Source organism: Amblyomma americanum, chromosome 9, assembly GCF_052857255.1.
Source record: "Amblyomma americanum isolate KBUSLIRL-KWMA chromosome 9, ASM5285725v1, whole genome shotgun sequence".
Classification (NCBI taxonomy): domain Eukaryota; kingdom Metazoa; phylum Arthropoda; class Arachnida; order Ixodida; family Ixodidae; genus Amblyomma; species Amblyomma americanum.
In genome coordinates, this window is record NC_135505.1 from 92,242,383 (window position 1) to 92,263,313 (window position 20,931).

At 47.0% G+C, this 20,931-nt stretch overlaps 1 long non-coding RNA gene across 1 annotated transcript; it reads left to right on the top strand.

Annotated features, from left to right (window-relative positions):
• The first annotated feature begins 14,052 nt into the window (after nucleotides 1-14,052).
• Nucleotides 14,053-19,693, top strand: LOC144105028 (uncharacterized). Its single transcript, XR_013308694.1, has 3 exons — nucleotides 14,053-14,298; nucleotides 18,543-18,635; nucleotides 19,626-19,693. It is a non-coding gene; the product is annotated as an uncharacterized LOC144105028 (long non-coding RNA).
• The last annotated feature ends 1,238 nt before the right edge of the window (nucleotides 19,694-20,931 follow it).

The window sequence follows — 20,931 nt, forward strand, 5'->3', positions numbered from 1 at the left end:
CACGAGGATATCGTCACCGTGCTCGGAAGGCAGTCGAAACGGGAAGCAATGCAGTGGAGTTTAGCTTGTTTAAACTGCCGATATACTAGGAAAACTGAGTGTACCGTTGCACAGTCTTTGCAGAGTTAATGATTAAAAGCGTCATCAGAGATCCTCTTTAGGATGTGGCCAACCTGTCGGTTTCTGACATGGCGCTGCCCACTTAATGGCGCAAAGATAATACGTCCTACATGTAGGAGAGGTATGACTTGGTGGACGACTGAATTCAAGGAGCAAGGTCTTTTTCAGCGCCAAACTTGCGACCAATGTGCTTTACAAATAAGCCCCGGAGCCTCTGTTTGCAGGAGTCCTAATTGGTAAGGTCTGCATCATGCGTTTCTAACCAGACGCACGCACTTCCCGCGAAGTAGAAGATCACGTTAAAAAGCATGAGGATTGCGTCCCAGCGGTTCTGCTTACCAACGCGCACATACATGGCGAGCCAGTCTTCGACATCGACGTCAACGGCGCCACAAAAACTGCGCATGTCGCGAGGCTGCGCCACGACGACAGTAGGCTCTGGTGGTGTGCAGTGGCCGGAGATGTGTCGGACGGCATAGTGATCAATCCAAGCTTACGGCTGCTGTACAAGTTGAGGGCGTGGTCGTGATGTAGCACCCCGCACCTCGACCAAATATTACGTGGGTTAGCTAAGCAACACGTCTGACAGGCAGCTTTCAGCAAGCACGCAAACACTAAGACACCCCAACATTAGCTGCAGCCTCCTTATCGTCATCAACGGCACATCCACGCAACAACGTCATATTTGCCTCGCGCTGTGTACTGCAATACTATGAAACCACCCCACAGCGGCGCCCTTTGACATTCTGGTGAGAACATCGTCCATGGTTGTCCGCGGCGGCTGTATTGCTGAGAGAAGACAAGTCGCAAAAATTACTTCTACTGCCAGGGTCGAGACCATGATATTATTTGAGCAAGGAATGTTACCTTTTAACCTCCTCTCTACTTCTTTTTCCATGAAGGCTCTCGTGGGAAGCATTTTTATTACACTTCGTGCGAGGCTACACCACAACTTATCCATATATCACCTAGCAGGCTATTTTCTGGGGAAATGCAACACGTGCCGTCAAAATGGTTTCACAAGACATAGAAGCATATATTGTAAAGAACACTAAGTAACAATGTCCTCTCTTCGCCCGCATAGAACATACATAATGCACAATGATTCGGAGAGTTTCATTACCACCTCCTACAGGCGTAGAATAAGTAACAGCAGGATCGAAAGAGAGAGAGGATCGAACGCTAAAAAAGCTTTATGGTGGAAAGCATATTACTGCACAGAAGATTGGCCTCGCACTAAGGGCAAGATATGGGCGGAATCAAAGGTGGTGAGAAGGTTAATATGGCCAGCTAGCTTACCCTCCCTCCAATTCAGGAAGGTGTCATTAGTGGAGATCTCCGCAATGAATATATGGGACCTTGTTCTATAAGAGGACCATTTTTCATTCTTCATTTCGTGCGCATTAGGTCATCTTTAAGTCAGATATACAATCGGCTTTCAATCGTCTGTGGGAATTGATATTTGGGTGGTTTGCGGACGGACCTCGCCACTCGCTGCATGTCGCAGCCAATGGCAGCCACAGGTCAGGTCCAGTCTCCTGCTGTTCAGAAAGCACTGCGAGGCAACGCACCAGGGGCTGCCAACGGCTGCATATCGCCTCACTGGTATGATCCGGTTGCCAACTATCCAATGGTCGAGTTGTTTTTCAGAGACTATTATAAGGTGCAGGTATATGTGAGTGGCAATTGAGAGAGGAGAAAATGGGTGCGAAACGGCAAAAGATAAAATGCACAGCGTATAGTAGAATATTACCCCTGATAGAGCGCACACCCTTCTTGGTAAACCAGAAAGGAAACCGCAATCGCCTGCTGATGCACTGTTCTCATATGTACTCTTTCCCTACTCTGCTCATCTGTTTAGTGCCCATCTTGATGCGCCTCTGGGAATAGCGGTCTCTTGGTGTGAAACTTTCCGTTTGGTTGGTGGATTTAAAATCTTCTCGTGAGCTTGCCGATTAGTGCAGTCAGCACATATTAAGTCATCGTGCTCCGAGAGATTGTGCTGCACACCCTCCACTGAGCGCTTCATAATTTACAGTAACAAGCTGTTAGAGAGAGCTCAACCGCGACGCCCTTCATCAACAGTCTCTAAGAGAAGTTCTCGCTGTTTCCAGCAACAAATGGCACATACCCGCGCTAGGGGACGAGCAAAAACCTGGAAGCGCCAAAAGTGTAGTCATATGGAAAAAATAGGAGAGGGAGAATGAAGAACACAATAAAAGGGTAGAAGCAAACAGGTGCAGACGATAACAAACGCATTACAGCACCACCAAATGGTGATAATTATAACTGCAACGTGGTCGGAATTCAGTGTACACAGAAGAAGTAGTACTGTAGAATTTGGCACGGCAACTGTTGCTATTCGGAAAATAAATTTTGAACCGCAGATCAAACAGACCTGCGGTTACAACAAAGCACGAGTGCTCCTCAGACGCCCATGGAGACCTCGCCTTCATTGCTTCTCAGAACTAGCCTCCCTCATTGCGCAGAGCTCCTTCGCTGTAGCGGACGGGGGACTGTAATAAGCGCACCAGTCAGCTGCAGAGAAACGGCAAACTCGTAAAGCTTGACACTAAGCGTCGCGAACGGCGAAGTTGAGATGTAATATCGTCGACAAGTGTCTCCAGGAAGCACAAGCAGCAACCTAAGCCGATATCTCTGTTATTAGCTCGCGGAAGGGGGCGAATACTGAACAGGTTGAAGCCTTACTTAAGTTGTATATTGTGTGACAGCCAAATGAGCTTATTTCTGGAAGACGTTGCAGCTGTGTCCCGATCGCTCTCCGCGCGTCCTCCAGAAAGTTTTCCCTTGATTCTACGTTGTGCTTATCTGGAAGACGGCAGGCTTCATGGTCAAGCCTAAATCCTTGTCAGATGAACGCAGCTTATGTGTATCGCAACTGTATGCTTTACATGGGCTAGCCAATTAATGAACAGCGCCAAGTGAAACAAGCGGTAACGCCGCCACGGGGACACCTTTTGCTGAATTTTTCGTATTAAGCATTGCCTAGCCTTTCTAGCGTTTTTTTTTTGTTCTAGGAGTCAAATGATGGCAGCCCGTCTGATCGAAAACAGTGTTGAGATAATGTCTGTGCTGAATTACACTGCAGCGGTGCCATATTGTAAAAAATTGATAAGGAGCTAGATATTGAGCATTGGATGCCGGTATACTCAACATGACAACTAGACGTCAAAAACTGCAACAAGAACGTGATGCCGCCAAAAGAAAACCAAAGTTTACATTTCAATTAGATGTAACGGGGGCTTGGGTTAATGCTGAGGCGGCGGCGAAACCACGGCGGCGACCGAGTCTCTCGTCTGTTCAGGTCAGCAGGCGCTCGGTCTGAGCGATGGCAGTGCGGCTACCCCTTCTTCTCCTTTTCCTCAGTCAACAGAGGATGATGCCCTTCTTCTTCTTTCCAATGGCCTCGGGGAGAAAAGGAGCCATCCTGGCGAATCAGGGTGCCGACAACACGACCGGGTCATAGTATGGCTTGAGTCGTTGGACATGCACAGTCTCGCGACCACGCCGGCGAAGATCGTAAGACGGTGTGAGGGGCTCAATAAGGTAGTTCACGGAGGATGTGCGCTCCAGGACGCGGTAGGGGTCATGGTATCTCGAAAGAAGTTTCTTTTAGAGGCCGGGAGCAGTGGAAGGGATCCACATCCAGACAAGAGAACCAGGTGAAAAATACGGATCAAGTTTACCGTCGTCATGGCGCTGTTTCTGGCGCCCCTGAGTGTCTGCCGTGAGCGACCGTGCTATCTGGCGGCAGTCTTCGGCGTGCTGGGCAGCTTCAGAAATAGTTGTACACTCATATGAGATGAGGCAGGGCGGTATGGGAGAACCGTGTCGATGGGAGCGGATGGACGCCGGCCTTCAACTGAACTTAAAGTGTCGATTTGCTGCTCGTGAGCTGACAATTTTAGGCCACGTGTCAAAAGAGGTGCCCCGACACCGCCAAACTTCGTGCTGTGACTGCGTTTCCAAAACCTACTTGCAATAAGGAACTGCGCAGCTTCCTAGGCCTCTGTTCCTATTTTCGATGTTTTATTCGCAACTTTGAGGCCATTGATGCCCCTTTAACTCAGCTTCTCGGCAGCAATGTGGATTTTTCGAATTGGTCAACTTCCTGCGACGACGCCTACAACACTTTGCGCAGTCTCCTCACGGCACCACCCATCTTGCGTCACTTCGACCCGCAAGCCCCAACTGAAGTACACACGGTCGCCAGTGGCAATTGCCTCGGGGCTGTGCTCACCCAACGCAAGTCTGGATTTGAGGAATATGTGGTTGCTTACGCCAGCCGCACCCTCACGAAATCTGAATCCAACTACTCCGTGACGGAAAAAGAGTGCTTGGCAATTGTCTAGGTCCTTGGAAAGTTTCTACCTTATCTCTATGGCCGTCCGTTTGACGTGGTCACCGACCACCATGCCCTATGTTGGCTTTCTTCGCTCAAAGATCCCTCCGGTCGCCTGGCTCCAAGAGTATAACATACGTGTCTTATATCGGTCGGGCCGCAAGCATCAGGACGCTGATGCCCTGTTCCGCTCTCCGATACCGGCCGAGCTTGCCAGCCTCTCCGCCCTCGAATCTTCCGCGCCTTCGCTCACCACCTGCGACATGCCTTCTGAGCAGCGTAAAGATGAATGGATTGCCTCTCTTCTTGACTTTTTCTCCAACCCATCTAAGCCTCCAGCATCCCGCGCCCTTCGTCGCAAAGCTTCACATTTTACAATTTTTTTTCACATTTTGCTGCGTGCTGGCGAGTGATGAGCCTCTGCTTGCGCAGCTCGTCGTAGCTCTGGCAGAGACTGACGTCTTCGACAACGGTGCGGAGATCTCGCGACAGCAGCATCTGAAAGGCGTCATCCTCGATGCCTTTCAGAATATGTTTCATCTTGTCCGCCTCGGACATCTCGGCGTTGACGCGCGAGCACAGATTGACCACGTCTTCAATGTAGCTGGTGAACGTCTCACCCGACTGCTGAGAGCACTCGCGCAAGCGGTGTTCGGCGCGTAGCTTGCGCACAGCAGGACGTCCGAACACTTCGGTGAGGTTTGCCTTAAAAGCAGTCCACGTGGAGAAGTCTGCTTCGTGGTTTCGAAACCACAGGTTGGCAACGCCACTCAAATAAAAGATGACATTGTTCAACTTGGTGGTATCGTCCCACTTGTTATACGTGCTCACCCGCTCGTATGATGTGAGCCAGTCTTCAGCGTCTTGATGGTCAGTACCGCTGAAGAGTGCCGGGTCCCGCTGCCGGAGGGAGCCGGAACAGAGGACTTGAGAGCCAACCTGCACGGCTTGGTGGTGGGCGGCTTCAGGCATAGCGGGCATAGCGGGGGCCAGTAGCGTGCGGTTGCGCAGGTCCAGGATGGTACGAGGATGCTAAACCGAACCTCCACCAAATGAAACGGGGGCTTATGTTAATGCTGAGGCGGTGGCGAAACCACGGCGGCGACCGAGTCTCTCGTCTGTTCAGGTCAGCAGGCGCTCGGTCTGAGCGATGGAAGGAAGGAAAGATGGCAGTGCGGCTACCTCTTCTTCTTCTTCTTTTCCTCAATCAACATAGGATGATGCCCTTCTTCTTCTTCACATAGATAACAAAATAATCAACCAAGCAGAAGGTGCAAACAGACCAGGAGACGCCACTGTAACAGAGAGGAAATTATGATTATTACGACAACCCAAAACAATAAAATTTTCTCTGTACTTTCTACAAAAAACTTCACATCAAAAGGCAATCAACTTGAAGAGATCCACTGAACTATCGCGACGGTAAAAACATGGCGTCTATGCAAATTTTAAAACGAAACATTAACTCCCGCTTGGCGACATGGTATGGGAACAATGACTGCGCCCTTTTTTAATTCTCCAGCATTTCGGTATTTTTTCGTGAGGATATCTTATGCATTTTCTCCGATCGCAATTTCAGTAATGTTAGTGACACAGCACTACTGTGACTTAAGTCTCTTTATTCATGACCTATGCCGATGTCGCCATTTTCTTTTTCTCTTGATAGCAGTGTACGCCGTAACGTCAGCACATTTTCTCTGGTCTAGAATCTGTTTTCTGACAATGCTTGAAGCGCTTTAAAAATCTTAACTTTTATTAAGCATACGATCGTAAGTGACGCGGCGTTAAAAACACGGTGAAAGTGAGTTGATTGAAACACGAATTCCTCAGCAGCTGGGACACCAAATTTATGAACAGCTGGCCGACCTTTCCATACCACAGCTGCTCATATTTCAACTGCTCACAACTTTGTTTTTAACGCAAGCGTGAAGAAGTCAATCCTTATCACTCTCTATTGCACTTTTTTAATATGAATTGAATTATTCTTATTCATATATTCAAATCAAGGTACGTCTGAAAATTAGAAGTTGCTTGAGAGGAATCTCTGCCTGAGCTGGTTGGTGCAAAGTGCAAAGGGCTCGACATCGTGTCGTGTGCTGCTCTCTGTATGACGTTTTTTTGCTGGCTGTTGCTACCGTAGTTTGAACAGACGACAGAAAGAAGCACATAATGCAGACTGCTATCCTCTTCTCGGTTCAGCTAGTTCTCAACGCTCTGGAATCCTGTGCAAGCAAGTATCGTCATTACTCCTACACATATATTGTAACGTGCTTCCACAGAACCTCGACGGAAGAAGCAGAAGATGAAGGACTGACCCGCGGAGAAAGAGGAAGAAAAAGAGAGAGCTGAAGGACGCTGCTAGGCTTCCTGCTTCCATCCTGCTTCGACCGGTCCCCTCTTTGAATAAACCCCCGTGCGTGCAAAGCACGTAACAGGTTGGTGGAGGTGCCGGGTATCGACCACGGAGCATTCCATCTACCGAAGGAGCCGTAGACTCGCAGGCTTCCCACCACTGCCATCGGACATGCCTGGAGACGACAATGCTGAGCAACCCGGGCTATCCACAGCGAACAACTGGCCACATTATCGAGAGCCCCGCACATTTTTTGGAAAACCTGAAGAGGACGTTGACGAGTGGCTGAAACACTACGAGCGGGTGAGCAAATACAATCGATGGAACGCTGCTACTAAACTGGCTAACGTTGTGTTTTTCCTTGCCGCCACTGCCCTTGACTGGTTCGACAATCATGAGGATACACTGAGTTCATGGGCTACCTTTACGACCGAGATAAAGAAAAATTTTGGGGATGAATCGGCAAAGAAGAAGCGTGCGGAACAGACATTGCTTCACCGCGCGCAAGTACCCGGAGAAACTTGCACGGCATACATCGAAGCCATCTTAAAGTTATGCAAGCTAGTTAACTCCAGAATGCTTGAAGAAGACAAAGTCGGCCACCTTCTAAAAGGAATTGCGGAAGATGTTTACAATTTCCTGATTAGCAAAGAGAGCCTGAGCACCACCGCTGACGTTATAGAACATTGCAGAACATTTGAAGCTTTTAAGCTGCGTCGAATCACCCCTAAATTCGGAAGATTGGCCAATGTCACCTCTATAGCCAGTGTTGAAGCCAGTTCTCCAAATTCTATGGCTGATATGATTCGAGAGATTGTGCGCGAGGAATTGTCCAGATCCCGGGATACCTTCTGCCACACACAATATCTGCTGCACAGTTCTGCACCGGAGGAAGATGTTGCCGCCCTGTCGACTCCGTGGGCTCCACCCAACGGCACTTTGCCCATGGACGATCGGAACATTGCCCAACGTTATCGCCACCAGCCGACAGAAAGGAGGCCCACCTACCCAGAAGACGTGGTTCGTCAGCAGCGAGATCCTGGCTTCAGCCAACGTCGCGACTTTGTTCGCCAGGACTCTTATGGCGGTCGCTGGCGCTCTCAACCTTTGTGCTACCGGTGTGGCATTGCAGGGCATATCGCTAGATATTGCCGCCGTCGTTTCCCAACTTCTCAAGACTGCCAACCCCCGGCGAATACTTACGGGCAACTGCACACCGCGCAGCAGACACCCCCAACGTCCGCTTGGGACCCGTACCGTCCGAGCAATTTGCGGAGTTCATCACCCGCATCTGACCGCAGTGTGACGCCGCCACCTCAGCGCCAACGGCGGTCACCTTCTCCTCGACGTCGTGCATCCCCTCCGCCTCCGGGAAACTAGGAGGCGCGGCCGATGGAGGTGAGGCCGCCGGCGAGTCGATGACGTCCAATCTACCTCTGCCCGTGTTTATGTTGAAGAACAAACTGGAAGTGTTTATTGATGGTGTGAAAACAATGGCTCTTGTGGACACTGGTGCTACCGTATCCGTTATGAGTTTGAGGTTTAAGAATCGTTTAGGTAGGAAAGTGATGTTTAGTGGTGACCGTGCAGCGTTATTCCGTGGTGTCGGTGGTGAACCTTTGGTTCCACTTGGTGTGTGTGCTTCGGATGTTGTTATTGGTGGTCTAACGTTTAGAACAGAATTCGCAGTGCTACCACGGTCAACGCATGATGTGATTCTTGGGATTGATTTTCTGCAAGAGTGTGGTGCAACTTTAGACTGTCGTACGGGAGAAGTTGCTTTGAATTCTTCGTTACTTTCAGCTCTTGTGGATAACTCGACACCGGATTTTGGAGCATTTGCGGTGGAAGAAGATACTATTGTACCAGCTTTCTCTGCAGCATTCGTGCGGGTTTCCTCTATTCACAATCAGTGCGAATCTTTTGAAGCTGTGGTAGAGCCTACGACACTCGCCTGCTCTAAGAAGAGTATCGTCGTGCCTCGTTGCGTCGTTCCCGTGGTGAGAGGCCGTACCGAGCTGTGGACAGTGAACCACTCTGAAGAGCCAGCTGTGTTGCCCCGGGGCCTCAAACTCGCCCGTTTCGAGGAAGGTGTGTCAGGTTTCGTCGCGGCGTTAACCAACTCTGTCAGTGAGCAGCACGTGAAAAGAGATATGGAGACTCAAGTTAAGGCTATGATTAATCAGGCTCTTTCCCCAACCGTGCGTCGCACTCTAGTGGAACTCCTTCTGAAACACGTGTTCGTGTTCGACTTTGCCAAAGACGATTCAACACCACCGCCTACCAGTCGTATTCATCACACGATCAACACCGGCTCCGCACCTCCTATACGCCAGAAGCCCTATCGAGTCTCAGCCACTGAACGTAAGTTAATAGATGACCAAGTTCAAGAGATGCTAAAGCGAGGCATAATTCGAGAATCCTCCAGTCCTTGGGCGGCTCCAGTTATCCTTGTTAATAAAAAAGATGGCACATGGAGGTTCTGTGTTGACTACCGTCGCTTAAATACGGCCACGAAGAAGGACGTCTACCCGCTTCCACGTATAGATGACGCAATTGATTGTCTGCACTCCGCTTCATACTTTTCTTCTATTGATTTGAGATCCGGCTACTGGCAAATCCCCGTGCACGCTGCAGATAGGGAAAAAACGGCATTCATTACACCAGACGGACTTTACGAGTTCAACGTTATGCCTTTCGGATTATGTAATGCACCTGCAACATTCGAGCGGTTCATGGATACAATCCTGCGTGGCCTCAAGTGGCAAATTTGTTTATGTTATCTGGACGACGTTGTAATTTTTGGCAAAACGTTTAGTGAGCACAACCGCCGTCTGGATATTGTGCTTGATTGCATGGAACGAGCTGGCCTTATCCTCAATTCCAAGAAATGTCATTTTGGGAACCGTGAAACAATTGTTCTTGGTCATTTAGTTGATAAAGAAGGTGTTCGACCAGATCCAAAGAAAATTGAAGCTGTCAAAAGTTTTACGGTGCCTCAATCAGTGAAAGAGCTGCAGAGTTTTTTAGGGCTCTGCTCGTACTTTCGACGCTTTATAGCTAGGTTTGCGGACATCGCTTACCCACTCACGTGTTTGCTGCATAAAGATGCACCGTTCAATTGGACCAGCGAATGTGACGCAGCTTTCCGGCATCTGAAATTTCTTTTGACCTCGGGCCCCATCCTACGCCACTTCTGCCCATCTGCACCAATTGAAGTGCACACTGATGCAAGTGGTATCGGTATCGGCGCTGTACTTATACAACGCCATGGTCACGATCAGCACGTGGTAGCATATGCCAGCCGTTCGTTGAGTAAGAGCGAAAGAAATTACACGGTTACTGAGCAAGAATGTCTCGCCGTTGTTTTCGCTGTACAGCGCTTCCGCTCCTATCTGTACGGGAATGCTTTCACCGTCGTGACCGACCACCACTCGCTTTGCTGGTTAGTGAGTCTTCGTGACCCCTGTGGCCGGCTTGCTCGATGGGCTTTGCGCCTACAAGAATTTAATTTCACTGTTGTGCATAAAAGCGGCCGTAAACACTCAGATGCCGATTGTCTTTCCCGTTTGCCGCTTCTAACGACTGAGGACGACGCAGACAACTTAGATGAATACTTGTCGTCACTTTCACAAGCCTTCCCTGATCTTCAAGTTTTTCGAACTGAGCAACGCAAGGACCAAACATTAACCTCTTTGTTTGATGCCGCTCAAGATTCTGTAAAGAATACTTTTTGCATTCGCGACGGTTTGCTTTATAAGAAGAATTTCGCTTCTGGAGGAGCACGCATGCTTCTTGTCGTACCCGAAAGCCTACGCATCACAGTTCTTGAAATGATGCACGACGACGCCACGTCTGGGCACTTGGGAGTGACACGCACACTCCACCGCACACAACAACGATTTTACTGGCCTAACATGCGTTCAACCATCCAGCACTATGTAGCCAGCTGTGTGCAATGCCAGCGCTTTAAGCTGCCGACTTCAAGTCCACCGGGCAAATTGCGGCCAATCACACCTCCAACAGCCCCGTTTGAGCAAGTTGGCATTGACCTCCTTGGACCTTTCCCACGATCCTCTAAAGGAAATCGATGGATTCTTGTGTGCGTAGACCACTTAACCCGTTATTGTGAGACAGCCGCGATACCAGTTGCTACTGCGTCTGAAGTATCTAACTTCTTACTTCGATTCGTCATTCTTCGGCACGGCCCTCCTGCAGTTCTCATTAGCGACCGTGGACGTCAATTTACAGCGGACGTTGTTGAAGAACTTCTCCGCCTCAGCAGCTGCAGTTTTCGCCACTCCACGCCATATCATCCCCAAACGAACGGTGTGGTAGAACGCACTAATCGTACGCTCACCACCATGCTTGCCATGTACGTCGCTGCAGATCATAAGGACTGGGATGGCGTACTCCCGTTCATCACTCATGCGTACAACACCGCGCAACATGAGACAACTGGCTACAGCCCCTTTTACCTGCTCTATGCTCGCTCGCCTCGCTGCGGCCTTGACACCATGCTACCATTTTTCATCCACGATGAACCTTCTCTTGCGACCACACTCTGCAGAGCTGAAGAAGCTCGCCAGCTTGCCCGCGTTCGAATTTTATCTTCGCAAGAGCGCTCCAAGAACCGCTACGACGTCCAACACCAAGAAGTTTCTTATGTTCCTGGTGACATTGTGTGGTTGTGGACCCCTCTACGCAAGCGTGGTCTGTGTCAGAAACTGCTATCCCACTACACTGGACCATTTGTTGTGTTGGAGTGCATAAGTGACGTTAATTACGTTATAGCACGACTAACTGCTAGTGGTCGACGGTCACGCCAATCTCAGGTGGTGCATGTAGCCCGCCTCAAGCGATTCCATCCCAGACGGTCTGTTTAACTCGCCCGACGGGCATCGTCTGCGAGGATGGAAATGTAACGTGCTTCCACAGAACCTCGACGGAAGAAGCAGAAGATGAAGGACTGACCCGCGGAGAAAGAGGAAGAAAAAGAGAGAGCTGAAGGACGCTGCTAGGCTTCCTGCTTCCATCCTGCTTCGACCGGTCCCCTCTTTGAATAAACCCCCGTGCGTGCAAAGCACGTAACAATATGTTTAACCCCATGTATGTCACAACACAGTGTTTAGAAAGCATTTGACAACCACCGATCGTTTGTAACCGTGCGCGACGTTCTAGGAAAATGCTGTTGTGAGTTAAATTCTGTTCTTTACCTCAACTTGAAGTTTTGCCTTCATGATTACAAGTACTATCCACTACCCACCCCTTTACTTTCTTAGAGGCGGTAGATTATCCATGCTTTTGAGTTTTAATTGCAGGAATCAAAAACGAAACTATCTTAGCGCATAACCGAGACCACTCCCGAAAGGAAAATCAGAGGAATGAAAGGAGGCGGGAAAAGAGCACGAACTTTCGTTGTATCGTTTACTAAGTTTTCTGAATAATGAGCTTCATTATAAGCATCCCCCATTACCCAATAACAGAGGGGGGGAGCCTAATTGAAAAGGTACAGGTATTGATGTGTCACGAAAGAAAATCTACCCAGCGCATCTTCCTATAAAGAACTTGGGCGACACGCGAGGGTTAGTGAAACAGAAGAGCTGCACCGACTGTCTGTGGAAAGTTGCAAGGTTACAGGAACGATCACTTAAAAATTAAACGAAATCTCTAGCACTGAAGGTTATTAGGTCGAAATCACGCCTGTAATGTCAAACTTACACTTCCCCAACTGAGAAGACCAGCGAAATTCCGGGGCCCATTTATTGAAACTAACTAAATCGGCACGTGATTAAACAAAAAATAGGTTAGGTTACTAAGGGGTGAGAGAAATGAAGCGTCCGCCTGGAAATTGTAGCTTTTATAGAGTGTGCATGCTTAGTTTGCCGTTTGCGACAGTACTTCACCTTTTTCTCCTCTTTATCGAATTGCTTAGTGCCAGAGCACAATGTTTCTACTCTCTTCAAAATGGCTGCTCTTGCAATAGTCAATCTGGCAATAGATCCTTATGTGCGCAGTTCTTGAGGAGGCTTAAAACGTTTTCGAGATAGTTGATAAGAACGCACATCACATACATTGGGTCGCCATAGCGTTTGGAATGGTCACCTATCGCAGCAATCCAACAGTTCCAGCTTTCGTGCCACTGCTGGAGAGCAGCCCGCACGTAACTTAATTCGCGGTGGGTACCGGCAATGTGTGAAAATGGCGACCCATGAGCTATATCTTCATCCTCGGGAATGGAAAGTTAGCAGGTGTGAACTCTCGCACGTAGGATCGGTATGAAATCGTTAACGTATTGTGAGCCACAAGAAATTCACGAGAAATTAGTGCTCTGAGAGTGGTACATACTCTGAAACGTTCATCCTTCAGCTCACGGGTCAGTGATCGGATGACAAAACTGGCAGTTACTCCATGCATGCTGGATTCTGACGTTAGGGTTATCGGCATTGATCCATACAATGCACTAACAATGTCTGTCGACATTCTCTATGATCATTCTCTGATGCTCCAACGGCGCGAGTCGTTCAAGAGGCTCTATGCTTTCTGGGATGTAGCTCGTGGAAGGTCTAGATTACTCGTCTTCATAACTGGACACACTTTTACACCTCAAGCGCCTCTGCAACCTAAAACATTGCGTGAAGCTCAGTTTTTATTTCTTTCACGCCTGCCGAAACATTTTTGACGTCTCTAAGGCTGGTCTATCCAGTTCGACACAAAATTCTCGGCTGGATTCTTCATTCAATTGTTTTTTTTTTTCATAATTGAATAGTATACGCTACACATGTCCTTCAGTAACCACCTCAGAACAACTCCGGGCACTGCTGAAGTGATCTCCAATCAACCCTGTCTCTATCCACGTGTGCACATTCGTCTGGCGCAGTTTTTGGCGGCGTACAGAGCGATAGAAGAGATTTTATGACATACCCTTGTATGCCGTACGCGCCCAAAGAAGGTAGTACCGAGAATGCAAGGTGCGTAGTGACTCGCTCAGTTTTCCAAAGCAAAAGAAGGAGCATGGAGTGCGTATCCCAATGCGCCACAAAGCCGTAAATCCCTATGAGGTACGTTAGCCGCGAACCTCGCGAAGAGAATTGTTCTTGACATTTAGCGAAAATCGAAACCGCTCTTTTGTTGCAAAAGAAACCGCATGAAGCGCGAGTCTTATGACCTTTATTTGCGGCGGGTTAGACGACGTCCCGCCTTTTTCTGTACGCGTCGTAAGAGATATGAAATTTTTCTCCCCTCGTCAGTGCAACAGCGGTGGATGCAAACTTGTGGAGAGCATTTTGTTTATCTTGCAGGTTTTCTTGTGTACCCAAGGATTTTGGAAAGTAGAGCTGACGACGGTAGTCTGCTGTTACATATTCACGAGGGTCTAACACTAAGTCTAGAAAAGACTACGATACTGGCAGAAGACCTTACCATCACTTCATCAACGCGCTTCGGCCCTGACGAGATCATTGTAAGTTCCCTGTTATTTCATATTAGTAGATAAAGAAAGCAGTCTTTAAACACAATTTTAGGTCGTTGCACTTTGCAGACCAAACACCCGTAATATTTTTAGGATATATGGGCAACAACGCGCCAGAACACTCGTGGAGCCAAATCCTGAGTGACTCGTCTGCTTTACACGTGAAAATGGATTGTTTATGTGGAGGTTTTTAAGTGGGGATTGGTGGATCGGTATACAATATCAGGGGGTCGGAAAAAAATGCAGTGGTTTTATTGCAACCAACAATATTAAATACTGAAACAATCTTATCCTTCTTGCTAGCCTTGGCTGATAGTGAATTAATCACGGAGTTAAACATACGTGCCTAAGAAGAGCCTAGCTTTCCTTCCGTTTGGGAAGCAAACGTCATGTCTTTTATTCGTTCTGTGTGCAATACGAATGAGCTCCCAAAAAGCTTTTTTAAATCAATGGTTTGTTTTGTTTGCTATTTGGATCAGTTTTGCGTAAGAGCACTTAAGGAGACTAGTCATGTGGGTGAAGCTTGAGTTAGCCCAAACATTTATTGGTGAGGTTTCTGCTTTTAGCAACGACAATTTTGCGAGTATTTTTGGCGTGGGCTCAGCTTAGTAACGTAAGCACACACACGGACTGGCGTTATCAAGTTTTGGTGCTTGATTGCTTCGAGGTACATCAGAGGGGTGAGAAAATTCCTCATCCCTCGTGCTACACTCCCCTAAGTCTAATTTTAACCGATGTTCCTACAAGTGTTTAGGCGTCCTTACTGGATACGCTGGTACTCTTCTTAAGAAAAGTTGTTTTAGGCGACTCTTTCTCATTGTTTACATATTGTTACAGCACAAACTTCATAAATCTACTCATCTGACGATGTTCCAATTGACCTCTTTCTTTTCGTCAGACTCTGCCAGTAACTTCAGCAAATTCATTATTGTCTCATTATATGTTGGCTACGTCAGGCGACGGGCGGTGCATCCTAACTGCGAATAATTTTTGCGGCATAGTTCTCATGCCGCACTGCACTGCACTCTGGGTGTCGGGATTTACTCAGAACACTAAAACATTACCTTGTCCAAGTGGTTCCAAAAAGAAGGCAGATCCTTCTCGGCTGTCATGCAAATGGGACTGGCTATTCCTGAACTGACTCCGAAAGGAAATACCAGTCTCCCACTTGGCCTTCAACTGTAACAAGAATACTCCCAATCAGTGCAAAAATAGAACCAGTTGCCGCAAGCTAGCCTTCACCTAGAAATTGTTAGCGCTCTTAAAACCATTTTATCCGAGCCCAGAAGAATCTTATAAACTGGGGGATAGGCCAGTTACCGAGCACGGCAGGGCCTTTGATATCAACATATCTGTGACAATCTTCATAACAGGTTCTCTTGAATCGGCTGATAGTTGAATTTAAAAGTTCATTTTTCTGCTATGAAAGCTTAGTCGTTAATGTGCCTGGTTCTTTATATGACTTGAAGCTAAATGTCTTAGAAGAATTTTTTGAGAATTTTGTAATCAATGAATATGCTTGTTTTCGAGTATCAGGGTCATGAAAACCTGACCACAGGAGGGCGGTAGGGGTTGCGCTGTAGCAAAACTGCCAGACCACAAATTAATCTTGCCCCATGCGACAGATGGTGGTTTATTCCTTAGTATAGCTCAGCGCCGGCTTGCTTTTTGGCATTTAAAGAAGAAGCGGTACACGTGCAGTCCAGGACAAAAATTTGCTGCTTGTGATTCCTCGCGAAAACAGTTATTGCAGCGTTGCCTTTCTACCAAACTACCTTATGTACGTTTTGGCGGATGGAGTGTGCATTTACCGTCTTTCTTTCAGGCTTTCAAAAAGACTGGTTTTCAACAATGCCGATTTATTTTCCTAGATCATGTATGTCGAGAACGTCTGTCCTGAAATCTAGATTTCCTCGGCGAAAGTTTTTTACGTACTGTAGCTACCTTTTGAACAGATAAAGTTAACACCACCTCGAAATAATAAAATAATATCTAATTGGACTTCTTAAATCTTCCCAGGAGAGGCTGACTTTTCTCATCTTATTCTTGGTTTTATTCTTGGAGTGTTTTCACATCTCGTTGTCATCAAAACATTTTCCGTCTCAACGACATCCCGGAAATGTTCCTACGTAATTCCCGTGTCTGGTTTAGTGCCCAGCTTTATTTGGTCTTGTATAGCATTAGGTCGGCGCATCGGTCATGTGTGGAATATTTCTTTCTCGGCAAATTGCACGGTCACAGTTTATTTGCACGGCCACAGTTTTGTAGACTGTATTACGCAGTATGTGGACATACAGACTGTCAACAGCTGCATGTTTTCACAATGCACAGTGCAGCGCTCAAATATTAAGAATAGCCTCTTCAACCCCATGCTCTACTGTTTCTACAGTCCTAGGCCTATCAAAATGAAGTAACACAAAACTTAGCGCAGCCTCTAAGTAGTAACCTCTAGACACACATTCTACGGCCGAAAAAAAGGCGATATGCGAGCAAAATCATGTCACCACAACTTACCTTTCTAAATCAAATGAGAGGACGCCGGACGGGCGCAAAGCTACAAACAGCCTCACCCAGGACAGAGGTTTTCGTGAAAGATAAAAACTCGCAATAACAAGGAATCTCATAAGAGTCACTGAGCAAGCTCTAGCGGATCGTTTTCAAAAAGAGTGAAATCGGCTTTTCTTTTCTGCTTCAGTACACAAAAATATATACACCAGGAACTTTTTTCATCAGTGTGGCGCGACCATTGACCAGTCGGCCTCTCAGCGCCTTATAACAGCGCAGGGCGGTGAAACATACGAGAATAAGCTCCTATGTTACACTTATTCATTCTTCTTTCGCCGCTCCGCGCCGTGATAAGGAACCGAAAGGCCGGCTGGTCGATCCTCCCATGATACTGTTGAAAAATTCACCAGCTTTACTTAGAGTAACTAATATCGGACAACCGTGCATAAAAAAGTGCAAATTCTAACACCTCAAACAACAAGAAGCCTTCCACCGTGCGGCTTAACTCATGATGACTTGCGACCTCCAATCAAAATAGTCGCTAGGAGATGACAATATAAAACTTTGAGAGATGAAAGGGCGCTTTGTTGAAGTCTAACTTGCAGGTTTAATATTTCAAGAGATGTGTAATCATGTTTTATGGTAGCTAGTTGGTTTACTTCCTTTGTATCGCTCGGGCGCACTTCGAGCCGCACAGGACATCGTTTGAAAGCTTAGCGTCACTCGGTAAGCAAATGACGTTGTTGTTAATGGTGCCAATGTAACCGACAAAATGGTGAACGAGAAAAAAATGTAGACTACCACTAGACGCCCTTGAGGCAAAGGCACTTTTTTTTAAATCACGCAATAAGAAAGGCCACGGGAAATGCACTAACGCATGAGACACTTGCACTCCTCTCGTACTAACATGCAAGCAAAACACCACTAAGTCCCGCGGCTTCTGGCATGAACACTCTTTTCTGCTCCTCGCCGTAGGTCATTATTCCCGGAGTTTCACGCCTGGGACCAAAGTGACTTGTTTTATATATCTTAGTTTTCTAATCAAAACCTTTTTTCTCTTAAAATCATTTATGAATCTTTAATTGAACCAGTGTATATTTGCCGTATTTATATGTCCCGCCCCTAAAGTCTTTAACTGCTTGATAAATGTTTTACGGTGCCGGGACAATGCATTCTTTATTGCCTGTCCTAGGAAGAAATGTTTTTTGCTGTGACTGGGTCGCCGTGTGATAACAAATCATAATGCCTAATCGTATCGATGTGAAAGCGTGACTGCTTTTTTAAAGTTTCCTTCGTTTTAACCTAAAACACCCGTTACTTACGGTTCTTCTAAAAGATTGGAACCACGAACAGGAACAAGCCCTACGTTGTTTTAAGACTGGATTTTTAACCGCAATCCGTGTAAAGCGCTCTGTGCATGTCTCTTCCAAACAAACGCACTGCTGAGAAGTTCATTTGCTGTGCGCCCGCCATCAGCTATCGCACGTCCTCTACATTGCGATTTTCGCTTTATGTATACCGTTTGGTGCTGCATGCCTTCTGTTATCCCCATTTCTGTATTGTGAATTTTCTAGATCCACTGTTACCATGCTTCAGCTACATGCTTCTGCAGAGAGACCAGTTACTTTTGACCTCGTCAGTACATTGAAAACCAGTTTTACCTTTACTGCTATGAAAATCAATGCTTACGTTGGGTCCTTCAATATTTTTCTTTCCTTTTCCTTTAACAGCTATATGGCCGGGAACTCGAGAGCACCTTGTATCACGACCGACGCCATCAGTCCGCTCTTTCTGTTAAGGCATTGGACGGGAATTTAGAAATAGTAGGTATTATTTTTATGCAGTTAGCCTTCCGGAAACAAAAGAGCGCAATAATCAGGATTTGCTCAGCAGAACGACTGTCACTGCAACAGCTGACTAAAGCCGAGCTCTAACAATTATTTCTTATGTCATAATACGCGCATGCAGCCTTATCTTTATTCTGTTGCTCGACCGCCTTTTCCTCAACAATTATAACAGAGTAAACTTTGTGCTTACCGTTCTTTCAAAAACTAAACAATAACACAGGCTCGACACCTTCCTATATAAGTGTAAAAGCTAAATACCAAGTTTCGCATACGCTATCACTCAAGAGCAAAACGTGAGGCCTTACTCGAGAAAGCCGACACCCTCGATGTACAGACCTCGTCACCAATGTGTAGAGCGCTCGGATGGTGCCCTTCTCTGCAAACAAATCAGGATATTGTCGCGGCCGCTAGGTTCGAAGGGCAACGCTTGCGCTGAAGTAGTGCCAGATTGACCCGAAAACATAGTAAACATGGGCATTTTACCCAGAAATCAGGGGCTGCTGTCTAATATCATTTTTTGTTACCATGTGTGCACTGCTCGAGCGCTCTACATAAGGGTGACGTGGATTGTACAATCGCACTCAATATGAGCTCTAAAATAAGAGCTGCGGCTGGAGCCCAGTTCTTGAAGCATTTACAGTCCAGCGCTGCTGGTAAATTGTGCACTTACCCGTTTTTACAATCAACAATGTCACCTTATTGTTCTGCAAGATTGGTTTCCTATATAAAGACCCATTACTTTTTTATAAAGCTGGGCCATCTGCATGTTCACTCGGGACGCGATGCAAGTCATACTGAGTGCGGAAGTACATCAGCTAGTCGGTTTAGCCCGTTTTGCCATAGTAGGCTCGAACAGGGCAATTTTTTTTTCTCTTGGCTGCCCATCCAATGAAGGTATGCCGGGGTAGCTTCTAAAACCTTACGTTGAAAGAGCGACTCAAAGCCGTCGCCTTTTTATTTTTTCAGCGGGGCATGCTTAACTCTCATCTGAGGATTGCTCCAGCTGTCGGTTCCCAAAGCTCACGTGGTGCTGTACAGCACGAAGTTGTTGAAATCAGGGAAAGAACAGACTTTTCGTCACAAGAAGGTAAGCAAGTTCATCATCGCAACGGTATTTGCTTGTTAACAACAATGCAGCTGCATTAGAGTGTCTTTATTTTTGACAAGTTTACACAACCTACGAAATCAGTGCTTCAACAGCGATGCAGTATCGTAACTGTATATGTTCCTTACCGGGGGCGTCCGTGTAGACAGCAAACCAGCCAGCGAAACTCACGAACTTTACTGAGGTTTCGAAAGCCAATCAATTTGACACGCAGGCCAAACGTGTTCCGCATGGCGTTTTTATAGACACCGGAGAATCGGGGTGGGAAAGCGTCGCGCCGAACACGTCTTCAGCGTTGCAGATAACGCGCGTTGCAGACGGTAACATGCGTCCTGAAAAGATAGGTCTCTGTTCAACCCCTTTCTATGGAGAGGTAAACTCGTGTGCAGATCAAGGAAGTTAAAGTGGTAAGGCAATGCGCGAATGCAACACAATCGACCGCGCGAAAAGCAAGGATATAGAAAAAATTGTGCGCTACAAGTGACTTTATTCCACTTGCAAGTATAGCAGCAGTAAGAACTTCTGCTCAATCTGCGTTACCGATATTCATGCCGATAACAGCACATGTAGGCATTTCGACAAAGCAGACGCGATCATGAAACAGTGCGCCCGAGATTCACTTCTTCAGCAAAGTCCTTTTTCTCACACATATCGATACAGCCTAGCGACACAATGTACTTTGATTAACGTCTTCACCTAACCACAACCATGTCTAGCGAACTTCTTATGACCCGGAAGACTCTTCGTAGTCTACGTCTTGCAGTGTAAGGTTGGTCTTCTCAGAAACAAACTACATGTTACCGTCGCCTAAATATTAATAATTTATCTAGTAGTTTAGCAATATAGTAATTTAGCGTTTTCAAGAAAGCGGATGAGAACATATGCAAACCGCACTGTGCTACCTCCACTGACAGGCCGGTGCTATTTTATCAAATGCATGAAGTTATAAAAGACATTACGTAAAGACAATTATTGCACTATCTTCAGAAAGGCGCAGGCTGCAGGAGACGACTTAGACGCCTGGTAGACCAACTCTTTTTATAACAGGGGAGCAACGTCTTGTTTGTTTGTTTGTTTGTTTGTTTGTTTGTTTCCTGCAGCGACTCGGTTACTGAGCCATTGAGCCACGCAGCCAGCGCATCGGGTAACAGTTTACTATTCCGACAT